At 47.6% G+C, this 13,930-nt stretch overlaps 1 protein-coding gene across 7 annotated transcripts in view; it reads right to left on the bottom strand.

The window, feature by feature from the left end:
* The window catches only part of LOC137431270 (uncharacterized), a 917,646-nt gene that overhangs the window by 397,375 nt on the left and 506,341 nt on the right, over nt 1-13,930 (bottom strand). For 3 of the 7 annotated variants that reach the window (XM_078781784.1, XM_078781783.1, XM_078781778.1), the window contains exon 1: nt 273-392. The exons of 2 other annotated variants lie outside the window; for them this stretch is intronic. The gene's annotated coding sequence lies outside the window, so the exon portion shown is untranslated. Of the gene's footprint in view, nt 1-272; nt 398-13,930 lie in introns of those variants that run through there. 2 more of the 7 variants (XM_078781782.1, XM_078781780.1) reach the window with 2 other exon arrangements.

Genomic DNA, 13,930 nt, shown 5'->3' on the forward strand with positions numbered 1-13,930 from the left:
TCCCTGCTCTCAAATGTTGTGTTTGTGTCCTTCCCCCTCTCTCCCCATCTTGTCTACCGCTCCCGATGTTATTTGTTTTGTGTGTCTGTTTGTCTTTCTGTGTGATTAATGTTCGCTCTTTCACGAGCCTCGATCTTGTATACAAAAAAAAAAGAAAAAAAAAAAAAAAAAAAGATGCTGAAATCCTTTCAGTAAATCCTCAGTGAATATTGATATCATTCAATTAAAATCATTTCAATGGTTCCCCATTTGATCCTTTAGTAACGACTTACGAGAAAGCTGAGAAGCACAGTATGGGGAATTCAGGAATTCATCGAAAATACAAATCCCACCGAGGCCCATTGAATGGCACACCGGAACGGAAGCGCCAAACTCTCGCGAGATTTCTGGTGCGATCACCTGCCTGCTTATATTTTCTTTCCAAACACCATAATCACATGTCTGTATTGTGCAGTAATAATCAACGCTAAACATATATAATTTATTTTCTGCAATGTGGAAGGTCAGTTCCAGCAAACAAATGACGAAAGCACTGCTGCGAACTACTCTGCTGAAGCGTCAAAACGATCGGACTTTATGCCCGGCGACCCGAGGAAGGTGATTCCTGTGTCTGTGTTTATGGCGTCACAGATTGAACAACAAGCGTCTGGCTCAAGTTGTATAAAATACCAGATTGCTCTCCAGGTTGTGAGCAAGTATTTGAAGCGGTTTGGGAGTGAAGTCGATGCTTTGTTTGTATTTGTAGATTCCAAGCGATCAAAAACAACTTCCCTTCTGCTCCGATACCACTACTAGTACTAGACATGGGTGATGCATGTGAGAGCACGCTGCTCTTTGGGGGATTACGGAAACTTGGATGTTCCCGCGTTGTCCATTGCGAGCCGTCACATTCGATAAAATTAATTAATTCCCCATCAACAGACGAAAGGGGATGTCCGTAAGTTCATTCCAACGCAAAAGGTTTGTGGATGTTCACTTAATACGTACATTTAAATGATGTTCGAATCCTTGGTTGATGGATGGTCCCTTGTGTTTATAGTTTTGACACATTACCTTTACTCACAACGGTTCCCGCCACCCTCTGGGCGAGGCTTCAATTGGGAGGCCCAAATGAAAAGGCAAAATATCGGAAACTGAACGCTTTTTTTTTTTAATTTTAAACGATTTATATAAACATCCGTTAAATCATATCACACGCAAATCATCAAAATCTAAACAGTAATTGTAGAATTTCAATAAAAGCCACATCACTGTTCATATCGGTAAATATTATTCCATCGTGTTTGGAAAAACGAGAAAATTGGAAAAACAATTGGAAAAACAACATAGCCTATTTTACTCCAGGGAGTCCCAGAATTACTCACCCAAAATTTCGTTGCGATCGGTTCAGCCGTTTTTGCGGTACCTAGGAACAGACGGACAGACAGACATTTGGTGAATCTTACCCATCCCTCTCTGTACCCACCGTACCCAGTCGTACCCAGCTGTTCCTGGACTCCGTGTCCTTTCCTCCTGACAAGGTGGAAAAGTTTCTGTCAACCCTCGACTCTGATTCTGCAACTGGACCTGACGGCATCAGCCCACGGGTCCTAAAATCCTGTTCCTCCTCTCTTTCACTCCCTCTCTCTGTTCTCTTCACCCTCTCTTTTGCTCAAGGTCAACTGCCATCTGCTTGGAAATCAGCCAACATCACCGCTTTGCACAAAAAAGGTGCAAAAACAGATCCTAGCAACTACAGACCAATCAGCCTTCTCCCAATTATCAGCAAAGTCATGGAATCCATCATTGCTTCGGATATGAAATCTTTCCTCTTCTCCAATGGCTTGATCTCTGATCATCAATTTGGTTTCAGACCAGGTCACTCTACTCTGGACATGCTGCTTCTGCTGTCTCAACAATGGATGGAGGTCCTCAATGCCAAACAGGAAATTAGAGCTGTCTCCCTTGACATATCACGTGCCTTCGATACGGTCTGGCACCCCGCTCTGCTCACCAAACTCTCCTCCTTTGGTATCCATGGAAATCTCCACGCATGGCTGGAGGACTTCCTCTCTAGTCGTAGTCAACGTGTGGCCCTGAATGGGTTTCTCTCATCTCCTCTTCCTGTTCAGGCTGGAGTTCCCCAAGGCAGTGTTCTGGGCCCTGTGCTTTTTCTGGTCTTCATCAATGATCTCTCTGACTCTCTTGAAAATCCTCTCTATCTCTTTGCTGATGACTCCACTCTCTGCCGCTCCATTCCTCATCCCTCAGATCGGCAGTCTGCAGCCTCCTCACTCTCTGCAGACCTGGACAAAATCACAGACTGGGCAAACAAGTGGAACATGTCTTTCAATCCTGACAAATCTCACACTCTTACGATGTCTCTCCGAAAAGACCAACTGGACAACCCTCCCATCTACTTTCTGAATAATCCTCTCCAAGAAGTTCTGTCACTCAAGCTTTTGGGTCTCACTATCTGCCATGATCTTTCCCGGGAAAACCACATTTCCAAGCTGGCCTCCAAAGCCAGTCGCCGACTGGGCATCCTCCGTCGTGCGAAGTCCTTCCTTGGCACACCTGAGCTCCTCACCACATACAAGGCCATCCCTCTCCTCCGTGGCTGCAGAAACCCTCATCCACGCCTTCATCACTTCCCGTCTGGACTACTGCAAAAGCCTCCTTTATGGTTCACCCTCAACAATCACCAATAAACTCCAATACATTCAGAACGCCGCTGCCCGTCTACTCACCCATTCCCGGACCCGTGACCACATCACCCCCGTCCTTTACAAGCTTCACTGGCTCCCCATCTCCCAGAGAATCCAGTACAAAATCCTCCTCTCGACCTACAAAGCCCTCCATAACCTGGCCCCATCCTACCTGGCTGACCTCCTCTCCAGACACACTCCCACCCGCAACCTCCGCTCTGCTGGTACCAACCTCCTGACCCCCCCCCTATCCGGACCAAATTCAGATCCTGGGGGGACAGGGCCTTCTCCATCGCTGCTCCCACCCTCTGGAACTCACTACCTCACACCATCAGAGACTCCTCCTCCCTCACCACATTCAAAACATCACTCAAGACCCACCTGTTCAACACTGCATTCAACATTTAACCCACAGCATGTAACCCCTGACTATCTCCTCTCCTTCTCCCTCCTTTGTGCTTTGAATATTTCCCTATTGATTCTTCTTTTTTTGCAATTGTTTTTATGTTTTGCTATGCATTATGTTTTGCACTCTGTCAAAGCGTCTTTGGGCTTCCTGAAAAGCGCTATATAAAATAAATGCATTATTATTATTATTATTATTATTAGTCACGTGACAGTTGAGGACAGCACGCTTTTGCGCGTCCATGATTTCTGTATACGTTTCAAGCTAGCTCTCGAGCAAGCTTAACCAATGTGTAAGTAAGACTTACAGCCCTCCCTCGGCTAGCTTCTCAAATTGTAAGTGAGACTTACACATTGGTTAAGCTTGCTCGAGAGCTACCTTGAAACGTATACAGAAATCTTGGACGCACAAAAGCGTGCTGTCCTCAACTGTCACGTGACTAATAATAATAATCGATCTATAATTCCAGCAATCTCTGTGTGTGTGTGTGTGTGTGTCTGTGTGTGTGTTTGTTTGTCTGTGACCGCTGTTTCTCGACAACCACGGGTCCGATATACTTTAAACTTGCCAGGTATATTGCTGGGGACCCGAGGATGTGCCTTTTCAAGGTTTTAAATTAATCGCAGAAGTAGTTCCCGAGCTATGTCCAAAAAACGATTCAACCAATCAGAGAGCAGCGAGCTATCACGTGTGCCGAACGTGGCGAACAGACTCTGCCTCGGACGGCACATTTGAGAGCGTATTCATTTATTTCCCGTTGGAAAACTATGTTGCCGTTAAACTATGTTTTAAAACTAATTAAAACTAATTTGCGATTCATCGTAACTGCGATTTGCGACCTTCCGGACAGTGAGGACTGCACTTCCGGCAGCCAATCACAGAACGCGTTATTGCGTAGGCGTGGCCGATGTGAGAGCGAGCCGAGCCCAGCGCGTGCGCCATTACGGTTCGTAATTCGATTTCTTCCGGAGAAAATAATAATTTCTCGATTTCTTATGCGCATTATTTCTCCCAATTCAGTCAGAGCGAAGGGCGGAAGCGAAGAGCGTTGTTTTTTTTGTTTACGGGCGTACGGGCGGGGTAGAGCGTACGGGTAGCGTTTTTTTTTTTTTTTGGCAAGGAACGGGCACCCACGTACACCCACCCACTCTGCCTCGGACGGCACATTTGAGAGCGTATTCATTTATTTCCCGTCGGCAAACTATGTTGGCGCTATGTTGGCGTTAAACTATGTTTTAAAACTAATTAAAACTAATTTGCGATTCTTTCGCTTTGCGATGCGATTTGCGATTGCGTTAAACTCGCTCGGGCGTTAAACTATGTTTTAAAACTAATTAAAACTAATTTGCGATTCATTCGCTTTCCTGCGCATTTGTGCACGCGATGGCGATTTCTTTACCAAACTCCGCAAGCCGTTAGCTTTGGACCAAACCATTTCATGTAAATAGAGGGGGGGAATTGTCACCGTACTCGCAAGCCGTTCGCTTTGGACCAAACCATTTCATGTAAATAGAGGGGGGGGATTGTCACCGTACTCGCGCCGTTCGCTTTGGACCAAACCATTTCATGTAAATAGAGGGGGGGGATTGTCACCGTACTCGCAAGCCGTTCGCTTTGGACCAAACCATTGCATGTAAATAGAGGGGGGGGATATACTTTTAGATATATATATAGTACGGGCATGCCCTAGTCTATCTATAATTCCACTAATCTCTGTCTGTGTGTGTGTGTGTGTGTGTATGCGACCGCTGTTTCTCGACAACTACCGGTCCGATATACTTGAAACTTGCCAGGTATATTGCTGGGGACCCGAGGATGTGCCTTTTCAAGGTTTCATATTAATCGGACAATTACTTACCGAGCTATGTCCAAAAAACGATTCAACCAATCAGAGAGCAGCGAGCTATCGCGTGTGCCGAACGTGGCGAACACACTCTGCCTCGGACGGCACATTTGAGAGCGTATTCATTTATTTCACGTTGGCAAACTATGTTGCCGCTATGTTGGCGTTAAACTATGTTTTAAAACTAATTAAAACCATTTCATGTAAATAGAGGGGGGGGGGGGGGGGGGGATTGTCACTGTACTCGCAAGCCGTTCGCCGTTCGCTTTGGCGTTGCGAATGGACCAAAACATTTCATGGACCAAACCATTTCATGTAAAGCGTTCGCCGTTCGCTTTGGCGTTGCGAATGGACCAAAACATTTCATGGACCAAACCATTTCATGTAAAGCGTTCGCCGTTCGCTTTGGCGTTGCGAATGGACCAAAACATTTCATGGACCAAACCATTTCATGTAAAGCGTTCGCCGTTCGCTTTGGCGTTGCGAATGGACCAAAACATTTCATGGACCAAACCATTTCATGTAAATAGAGGGGGGGGATATAATTTTAGATATATATATAGTACGGGCATGCCCTAGTAATAATAATACTAATAATGCATTTATTTTATATAGCGCTTTTCAGGAAGCCCAAAGACGCTTTGACAGAGTGCAAAACATAATGCATAGCAAAACATAAAAACAATTGCAAAAAAAGAAGAATCAAACAAAATTGAATCAAATTGCAAAATTGAAAGAAAATTGAATCAAAATTGAATCAAATCAAATCAAAGAAGAATCTTACAAAATCAAACAAAACATAAAAACAATTGCAAAAAAAGAAGAAACTTAAAGTTGTAAGTTGACTGTAAGTTACACTGTAAGTTGACTCGCCGCATCCTCCGCCTGAGGATCCCCACTGAAGGTAGGTAGTTGCAGGAGCTAATGCATCCCAAACTCAAATGATGATAGGAGACGATTCAGATTAAGTGTTGTAAAAATCAGAGTCTCACAATAGCTTTCTCGTTCCGAGTTTAATCTGAATCAATCTCGTACAGCATCGAGAAAGAATACATGGCAACCATCATTTCACTTCTCTCATAAGCACTAAGAGTATACATCATATTGGGTACACACAAGCAAGACTCATGCCAACGTGATTTCTCACCTTCCTAAATAAGAGCGTAATTGTCTCAGGTCTCCGATTTCGAGTCTGCCCCTCACAGTCAGCGAGTGGATATTGTTGCGGTTTTGCGAATAAAGGATGACCCCCCTCGTAGGTAGTTGCACCACAACATGTAGCCTCACTTTAGTTCAGTTATTTCTTCGTAAATGTAAGCATCGTCTCCTTTCCTGTGTTAGTTTGCGTTGAGCAGGCCAGTGAGTTAGGTGTTCTTTGGGCTCGAATGCCACATGCTAGGCCTGGAACAAGTCTGGCAGGCCGAAGGGAGGAGCTGCAGGGGAGTGGCCGGTAAGCGGCAAGCAGCCAATCAGAGCTCAAGGGGAGTGGCTAACAATGGCAGCGAGAGGAGGGCCTTGGAACATTCAGGTAAGGACTGGGGAGGGGCGATATAAGACCCTGCCCTGAGCCCCCCCGCGGCAGAGTCGGAGTCAGAGTGTGCCCTATAAGTCGTGGTGGCCAGAGTCAACCTGAGAGAGCTGTGAGAGTCAGAGTCGCCCAGCCCCTCAGTCAGAGTGCAGAGTGCCCCAGAGAGCGTTGTGAGCCCAGTGAGAAAGAGACGTTGTAGCCACGAGTGAATTTGGTTGCTTGTTATAAGCCCTCTCTGTACACGAACTATCCCTGTGCCCTGCGCTCTGCGGCTGTGAATAACGCGCTCGTGAGGACGATCCATTCCGGGCCACAGACATACGATCTCCCTGCCTGCGCTCCCAGCACACGTGTCGCGAACATCCGAGGGCCACGCCCGGCGAGCTATCCGGGGGCGAACGGCGCCAGGACGCGTTTGGAGCGCGTGCTTTTCCTTCCTCCTTTTCACTGCGTGAGTGAGTGGGCCCTTGCCCGGGGCTAAGTTAAGACTGATTAAGCCTGCTCTGTGTCTCTTCGCCTTGTATAGTTGTAAATAAACCCGTGTTCTTTCTTCTATTTGATTGTTCCCGTCATTTCACTATTGGCCGAGCATCGCACGAATAAAACCGCTCAATTGGGTTCAATAAAAGTAACGGCACGAGTCACGTGATACGCAAACCGCTCGGGCGTATTCGATTAGCGTGGCTTGTGTGAGGTCGAGTCCCCGTTTTCGTGGCGGCGTGGGTACCACGGTACGTGTGGAAGGTACGTGTGGAATCGACTCGATACCCTTCCGCACGCTCGCTACGGGAGTGGCGGCTCGGCCTCGTGGACTCGAAGACCCGAGGGGGAAAAGGGGTTTAACGCCCCCTCTGTTCGCCGACGGGCTTCGAGAGATCTGCAACAAATTGGTGTCTGGGAGTGGGATAATTGGACCTAGAGTGCGCTTCACGCACTCAAAAATTACGAGTGGATGAAATTTAGTTTTGAAAAACCAAATTATATTCGTACGATGGCTGGACAAGACGGTCAAATGCCGGTGGGAATATTAGACAAGGACGAATTAATGGCCCAGGACTGGCAGGGACAGTTGGTAGTGGAGGGTGCGGCAGCAGGGGACGAAAATGGCGGCGCCTCGCACGTGGCGGTGGAAGCCGGGCCCGCTGTGCAAGCCGGGCTTAGTATCGTGGTACTCTTGGCTCAAATAAAAGCATCCCTGGAGATGCAGGGGGACAAATCCACCAGGGAAATGAAAGAATTGGGGGACAAAACCACCAGGGAAATGAAAGAATTGGGGGACAAAACCACCCGGGAAATGAAAGAAATGAAAAACAAAATGGATGTCCAGAGGGAGGAATCCAGGTGTGAAATGGAAAATATAAGAGCAGCGTCAAAGAGGGATATGAAGAAGGCAGGGGAGGACATTGGGCGCAGTTTGAGCAGGAAGGTCGCGGTGGTACACGATGGGGTGAAGCGGTACGGGGAACGCTTGGAGAGCGAGGTAAAGCGGGGCACAGCCAAATTGACTGGGGCTATGGGGTAGCAACACGGGGTGTAGAGGAACCGACGATCGTCGAGTTGGAAAATAAAATTTTGGGGGCGCTGACGATGGCTGAATTGGAAAAAGAAATTTTAAGGGCGCCAACGATCGTCGTGTTAGAAGAAAAGATGGGGGTTGAAGAGACAGAGAATAAATCACGGGAGGTGGAAATGGAATATGTGCAAGGTCTGTGTTCACACCGTGATGCAGTGCTTGCTGACGAAATAAAAAGTTTGCAGGTGCTGGCGGAGAAGGAGGGCCCCAAGGTGAGTAGCGCAAATGGCGGGAATGTGTTTGGCACGAACGGGTGCTCGGCGCACTTGGGAGAGAGGCGAGACCCGGGCGTTCGCTGAAGGCCCATTGTGCGGTGTACGAGTGAGGGTGGTACGCTTCGCGAAGGGCCCATTGTGCGGTGTGCGAGGGGTGAGACTGTAACGGAGTGTGAGGAGCGAGAGTGCACACTGGAGTGTGTGCGGGAAGAGTGTGCACTGGAGAGTGAGGAAGAATGCACACCGGGGAGTGTGTGGGAAGAGTGTATAACAGAAGAGTGTGAACCGGAGTGTGTGATGGCCGAGTGTGAAAAAGAGTGTGCACCGGAGTGTGCGTTGGCAGAGTGTGTGTGGGAAGGGTGTGCCCGGAGTGTGCGACACTGAAGTGTGTGAAAGGCATGACTGTGCCTAGGTGTGCAGGTATGAGTACGGAGTGTGAGGGAGAGTGCACACCAGAGTGTGTGAGAGGAGTGTGCGATGGCTGAGTGTGTGAAGGAAAAGTGTGCACCGGAGTGTGCGGGAAACAAGTGTGCACCGGAGTGTGCGAGAACGGAGTGTGTGGGGGGTGCGTGTGCGCCTGGTTGTGCGACAACAGAGTGTGTGGGAGGCGCGTGTGCGCCTGGGTGTGCGAGTGTGGAGTGGGCCGCGTGTGGTGAGGACGCGGCTCATGCATCGACACCGACCGGGGTAGCGCCTAGCGGGACGGGTAGCGTACGTGAGCCCCCCGGTGAGTTGTGTGCTGCAGGGACCGGAGGGGGTCGGTGCTGCGTCGGTCTCCCAAGGACCGGCGTGCACGATTCGTGCCTCCGGCCCCCGCACTGCATGGTTGGTGCCGTATGGCGGCAAGGGCGATAGGCCGAGTTCAAGGGGAGGTGTGGATTATCAGAGCCACGCACCTTATTGGGTGAGGTGCTCCGACCGTGGCCGGTTGGGGCATCGTGCGTGGAACCGCGAGGCCCCGCGCAGGGATGGAACCCTGCACCTGGGCCCATCAATCCCTCCCCCCTTGGATCGGAAATACCGGACGGACACCACATACAGGCGACCAACCACCCGCATGGATCGCTCGGCCCTTCGAGGCCGAGCCGTGACAATGTACCTCCATGAATGGGGGCTCATAGTTTAGAGGACTGGAAGAGTAATGTACCCCACATGGGGGAATGGTAGTGTCACCATTCCTCACAGGGGGGGCCCATGAGCATTAGTTTAGGGGGGATGGCAGTGTTAGGCACATGGAGGGGCCAGCAATGGTTGCCTCCATGGGGCACCGAAGCTAGCCGAGGGAGGGCTAGGATAATTGTTCGGGATTTAGAATACATTGGAGACTGAGATTTAAGTAGTGACACCTGAACTATAGAGGGGACGTAGAGAGTTTAGGTGGTTGATAAAGAAACAGGGTGTGCTTAGTTTAAAGAGACGACGGGGAAGCATGAGTTTTCGGGGAACTTAGATAGGTAGATGATGCTGTGTGAGTGAGGAATTGTGTGTGGAAAATAAATGGAATTGTGTTGAGGTGCAGTGTGAATTGAATTGCATGGTGTGCAAGATGAAAGGTGTGTAATGCTTGGTGTGGAATGCATGGTGCGAAGGACTGAATGGGGGAAGTGGAACCCATTTGTGAAAGCCCGGGGCGGGTAGTCTAAAGCCAGGTAGATGGCATAGGTAAATTGTATGGATATTGACACCTGTGGTGCGGGCAGTGGCAAGTAGTGCTTTGTAGGGTGCATGAGACTGTGGAATGGCTGGGCGTGTGGCTTAATTGGTGCGTATGGTTATTGGGGTACTCCGCCACTGGTAGTTTGTCGGCCAGGCGAAGCCGCAGGTAGGCTCTGGGAGCCGGTTAGTGATAGTTGTGAGTGGGGCAAACGGCGCCAGGACGCGTTTGGAGCACCTGCTTTTCCTTCCTCCTTTTCCCTGCGTGAGTGAGTGGGCCCTTGTCCGGGGTTAAGTTAAGACTGATTAAGCCTGCTCTGTGTCTCTTCGCCTTGTATAGTTGTAAATAAACCCGTGTTCTTTCTTCTATTTGATCATTCCCGTCATTTCACTATTGGCTCAGCATCGCACAAATAAAACCGCTCAATTGGGTTCAATAAAAGTAACAGCACGAGTCACGTGATACGTAAACCGCTCAGGCATATTCGATTAGCGTGGCTTGTGCGAGGTCCAGTCCACGTTTTCGTGGCGGCGTGGGTATCGAAGGTACGTGTGGAATCGACCCAATACCCTTCCGCACGCTCGCTACGGGAGTGGCGGCTCGGTCTCGTGGACTCGAAGACCCGAGGGGGAAAAGGGGTTTACCCCCCCCCTTCTGTACGTCGACGGGCTTCGAGAGATCCGCAACAATATTTATGAGAGCACTGTAGTGTACAGACGATGTTACTGCACCTGGTCTAACTTAGTGGCCTACGTTTCACTACAATCATCATCATCATCGTCGTTTTACAGCCGTTTCCATGCTTGTATGTGTATGCTGTGATTCACCTAATGCCTGCTATCCAGGCTGCACACGTCGCTGGCCCTTGTTAGTCCTTTAACTCTGAGATCATCTCAGCAACTCATCCCATGTTTTAACATTCTCATGTTCAACTCAGACAAAGGAAGGAAATAACCTTACTCCTCTGCGTATGTGCCATCGGGATGAATTTAAGACCCTAATAATGGTAAAGCGGTAGGTTTGTTTTCCGATTTATGTTCAAAATATAACATTCAACTTAAAAAACGTTGTTCCACGATCATAAACTATCGTTTACAGACGGATAGATGGACATGACCACTTGCTTAACCCCACTTTTCACTTCACGTGCATGGGGTAACAAATAGACCACTGACCTGCCTGTGGTGTGAGAGCAACAAACCTTGTAGTTTGGCCTCATCACAGGAACAACAACCTTAAACCTCCTTTCGAGGCCATTTTTTCCCCGCAGAGCGGAGGTTGGCCTTTTTCGGGCACCTTGGTCCCATTTTTGAAGCAATGTTTTATGGCCGGATGCCCTTCCTGCCGCCAACCCCGATAGTTGCCTCTTGCGACACACAGGGAATTACCAGTAAACTGGTACTCAATTTGCCGACCTCAGAAGGATGACAGGCTGAGTCAACCCCCCTGGCGTTAATTCAGCGATCGACCGGGATTCGAACCCAGGATCCTAGGATCCCAAGCTGGCACCCTAACTGCTAAGCCAACACCAGGCTCAGCCATATTAGCTTGAAATCAGATATTTTTAAAAAATCCCTTCTCTGAAGCTGCTTCACCGATCGATGTGAAACCTGTCAAGGTTGGTGAAAATGTGATACTTGAAAACAGCTGAATGGATTTAAATCAAACTTGTTTATTTTTAGGACAGTGAACGAGGGCATCTACCCTACCCGTTGTGGGACTATGCGGAGGCATATTAGCGACACAGTCACATTGTTCTAGTTCTCCTTGTTCTCAGAATAAAGCTTTGTTGAACATTTGATGACAAAGCACAAATGGTAAAAACGTTATGGCCCAGACAGACACACACAAAAACAGAATCACAAACAAAAGTGATTGCAAAACCCCGTCTCTCACGGGGGATAGGCTAATAAAGGATGTTATGCATGATTAATTCTGCACCACCCTATACTTAAAATAATTTTAATCACAAACCTATACCTGGTGTTGGCCTAATGGTTAGGGTGGTGGGCCTGGGATCCCAAGGTCCTGAGTTCGAATCCCGTTGAATCAACGCCAGGTGGGGCCGAATCAGCCTGTCATCCTTCCGAGGTCGGCAAAATGAGCACCAGATATCTGGTTATAGAGAGGCATTGCATCAGCGGCAGACGCGCCCACAGAAAAATGATGCAAACAGCAGCAGGGTGGCTGCACACGCCTCATCACAGGATATTCCAATAATTTTCAGAGCTTCAGATTCCACAGAGTCTGAGAGAAACACACATGATGCTGGGGTGCCATCCCAGAGCAGAATTTCATTGAGCTTTGGACAAAGGCCTTGTAGACGGAGTAGCTCTGATTTCCCAAGGAAGGACTTGAACAGATGAAAGATGCACAGTCTACGGCAGGCTTTGGAGGCCAGCTTTGCGATGTGATTGGTCCAGGAGAGGTAATGGCTGATGGTGAGGCCTAGATTCTGAGAAGTTAAAAAAGACTGAACGTCTTCCATTGGATGACCAAGGAAATGGATAGGTGGATTAGTTTAACAATCCTTACAGGTGTGACTTTATTTGATGCTTTTCATCAAGTTATGTAAAGGTAAGGTATCATGTTCATGATCTAGATTGCAGTGTAAACCATCACAATTTTTTTTAAAGTTGTGAAGCCACATCAACATTTGGCTATGTCCTTCCATCAAATATGAAGAACAACAACCTTTCTCACCCACCGTGTTTAATTTTAAATGGTTCTAAAAGGCAATTCTGACGTGTTCTAAAGGGTGATTCTAAAGGGTTCGAAAGGGCACTGCAGAAGAAGAAAATTAATTAATTTGTACGTAATTTGTGTAAATCAAGTAGATTTACCTGAGCCTCGACTTTGCCATTGAAAATACGTAAACTTAATGAATATATATATATATATATATATATATATATATATGTATATATATATATATATATATATATATATATATATATGTATATATATATACAGACTTGGCATTTAATATGGAATATTTTTTTTGTGGGGGTGAACTTACTTTTCAAGATGTCTTAGAACCAAAAGTTCAATTGAATTATGTTGAAATTATTCTAGATTTTGTTAAAGTGACCTTTAAAAGAAACAAAAACCACATTTGACATTTCGAAACAAATAAATTGATCCTTGAAAGTGATGTAAAGTGATATCGAACTCAATTCATGGACAGTACTGTGTTAAACTTCTGTACGCTTTCCAGAAGTATCTCTTCATTTTGCAAATTAGCCAAAAAAAAATTGAACAAAAAACAAAAGTTAAATTACGACTGGGATTATGGACAGTAAAATTACAGTTCAGTACTTCGTGTAACCCCCACGAGCATTCAGGAGAGCACGTACACGTTGAGGCATGCTGTTCACGAGATTTGCCAAGGTTTGGACAGGAATCGCTTGCCATGCAGTGACAATAGCCTGCTGCAATTCACGCACAGAGGTCGGCTGCTGGTCCAAGTGGTCGATTTGACGCGTTAATTCTGCCCACAAGTTCTCTATCGGATTCATATCCGGGGACATGACAGGCCACTCCATATGCTCTACACCACAGTCAGCAAGAAAGTGTTGGATCATGCGAGCACGATGAGGCCGTGCATTGTCATCTTGGAAGACAAAGTTTCCTCGAAAGGCTGCACGAGCAAATGGAAGCAATGTTTCTTCCAGAATGGCCCTGTTCTTGAACTGGTTCAGGTTTCCATTCAGAACAACCAGGTCAGTTTTGCCGCCTGCATGAAAAGGAGCCCAGTCACCCCACCACCTCCAACTTGGACTCTTGGCACTATACAATCTTTGTTGTAGGCTTCATGCACTTGTCTGCGCACTCGGACGTGGCCATCTTGACGATAGACCAGAAATCTAGACTTGTCACTGAAGATCACGTGATTCCAGTGTCCTGGCTGCCATTGACGGTGCTCTCTGGCCCACTGCAATCGGCGCTGGCGGTGTTGTCTGGTCAGGCGTGGCTTTCTCAGGGGACGCCTGGCACGATAGCCTGCTTGAACCAGTCGTTGGTT

Source organism: Myxine glutinosa, chromosome 7, assembly GCF_964187855.1.
Source record: "Myxine glutinosa chromosome 7, kmMyxGlut1.1, whole genome shotgun sequence".
In the NCBI taxonomy this organism is placed as follows: domain Eukaryota; kingdom Metazoa; phylum Chordata; class Myxini; order Myxiniformes; family Myxinidae; genus Myxine; species Myxine glutinosa.